The 2,500-nt window shown below is 40.4% G+C and overlaps 1 protein-coding gene across 4 annotated transcripts in view; it reads right to left on the reverse strand.

Moving 5' to 3' along the window:
* LOC140992050 (ATP-dependent RNA helicase DDX3X-like) overlaps positions 1–2,500 on the reverse strand; it is a 32,124-nt gene that overhangs the window by 5,499 nt on the left and 24,125 nt on the right. For all 4 annotated transcript variants that reach the window (XM_073462278.1, XM_073462277.1, XM_073462276.1 and 1 more), the window contains one exon: positions 1–2,500. This exon is cut by the window's left edge and continues 5,499 nt beyond it; it is cut by the window's right edge and continues 1,497 nt beyond it. The gene's annotated coding sequence lies outside the window, so the exon portion shown is untranslated.

The raw sequence follows: 2,500 nt of genomic DNA on the forward strand, positions 1-2,500 counted from the left end.
TCATGAGTCCTACAGCATTCCTCAGCCTGAAACTCTTCAAAAAGGATTCTGAAGCCTTCAGGTTGCCAAGCTCTCCCTACCAACTGTACTTGAGGTAAACAGATTTAAAGATTGACCCAAACACGGCCTGTGATTAAAGTGGACTAAAAATCATAGAAGACGGGAAATATCAGAGAGGTCTAACGTAACTGAAGCCTGCTGTAGAGTTTGATTTATTTGCTTGGCATTTTTAACTCCTTGACCAAAAAACAACAACACTTGCATATGTTTTATTGTCTTGGTCCAGCCTTGTCATTTGTCAAAGCCAGTGGGCAATTTGAGGGAATCTGCCTTGTGAGCATTACCTGGTGTATAAATGTCCCTTATCTCGTTTATGTGTGTGTGAACACATTTTATACTTAAATAATATCTTCAAAGAATAAATTTGCCGACTGTGTTCAAATTGCCCACTGAACTAAGCCAACCAGACACTGCCTGGTCCAACGTCGAGTGATCAAACGTAATGTTTTACACATCAAGTGTTGTTTCACTTACAATTCACATTTATTAGAATTAACATTTTTCAGTGGAGATTCTTCTCTTTTTGAACAGTTGAGTATTGAAGAAACAGTATTTACAATTAATCTTCATTTCATTTAAGTTGTTCAAGTAAACAAAACAAATTAAGCCCCTGATGAAATATTATCTTCCCCACCAGGTAGCAACAGAGCATTTTTTGTCTTATCCTGCTACTAATGAACACAGTGGGGCATTGGACCTCTACCACTGAAACATCCAAATGTACAGCGGAGTTTCTTCTGGAAGTTCAATCAGGGATGAAAAATGGACATTCTGGGGGCAGGTCAACTGCCCCGTGTAGCCTGGTTCAACAGCAGGGCAAAGTAGGGCTAACCAGGGATCGAGAATCAATTACATCATGAAAAAAATCATGTGATCTTCTTACAAGTTGGAGCCAAAAGTGTTCTATTGTGTTATGTCACTTTTCGACAAGCACACTTCATCTGTCCTGTATCCTACTGTGCTTTGCAGAGGCAGGTGACTTTTTAACATTCCTCACAGGGCTAAACTGGAACAATGCTAGCCAAGGTGCAGCACACACCAGCTGTGTTGCATCATCTGACAACACATAAATACAAACTGAAGTAGTAGTCGTTAACAGCTGCCACATGTTGATCATGGGAAAGAGAATAACAGCATCCGTTTATCATGGCACATGCCTGGTGTGTGCAGGCTTGCACTGAAACAAGTTGCCTTTAAGTTGGACTGAGACACATTTCTGTGCTTTCTTTGTCAGCTGATCTCTTTGAAACATTTCAGATAAGATGGACTTCATTATAAGTCCACAGAGGAACAGACAGCTCATATCTGTTGAATGAATCAATAGTAAGAATGTACAGTATGTACTGTATGCACCTGCACACTGAAACAGGGGTTAAGTAGTTCCACTTGGTGTGTGAGAGAAATGCTAAAAATTAGACTGCATAAGATGGCATCAATCAGGGTAAGGTCAAACCTCCAACATATGATCCAAGTAAGAAATGCCTTTTCCGGCTGGTTCAGTCCTATGGACACAGCTGGAACTGTGCCTGATTACATCTGCTTGTAGTACAGTTAGATAGGACATGGTTGAAATGTGCTATGGAGGTATGGTATTGGATCCTCTGGAAAGCCTGAGCTGCCCCTGCTGTCAAATGAGTTAGGCTAAATTATCTGATTCTTGACTTTTATCCCTGACCTCAACAGATCTTAAAGACCCAACAAATAAACTGGAATGACTTATTTTAGAGAAGACTCTTCATTTAACTCTCCAGGATAGAGTGAGCGAGAAATTTCTGAACTCTTAGCTTTTTAGTTGTGTTTCCCCTTGAAAGAAGCTTTTGGCAAACAAGGGTTTTAATGTTTGTGGTCGAAGCGGAGCCAGTTTCCCAAGAACATGGTGGCACCAATAGTCGGTTGAACAGCCACAGCCACAAGTTGGAGACTGTTGTCTGCAGCAGCAGCAGCCATGTACAGTAGTGGTTTTCATTTTACACTGCTTTCACTACTGAGTGTGGTCACAAGTAATCTGTATAGACAGAGAGATCGACTAGCTGCTATTTCACAACAAAGATTATGGTCAGACTAAATATTTTTCATTAAGCCTAATATTGTCTTGGAGACCATTTTAGTGATTCACAATGCTCACTGGGAGATACTTGAGACCAATTTTTGTAAATCTAAAATGGCTCGAGTTCACACTACAGTAAGTTTTGAGGAACATACATTTACAACCACGTATCTGAAAGAGAAGACAGGGAGAAGTCACAAAACATGACTGCTGCTGCACAGCTAAACCAAATTATTTCCAAGTGACTCTGTAACTGACATAATGTGATCCAACAATTAGTGACAAAATGGCATTGAGAAACCCAAACTCAAGCTCAAACCAGAGCTGTAGATGTGACATAAAGGTCGATTAGTAGGACTCGCTTTCCCCAAAGCATAAAACCACAGCCATCAT

This window comes from Pagrus major, chromosome 24, assembly GCF_040436345.1.
Source record: "Pagrus major chromosome 24, Pma_NU_1.0".
NCBI classification, from domain to species: Eukaryota; Metazoa; Chordata; class Actinopteri; order Spariformes; family Sparidae; genus Pagrus; species Pagrus major.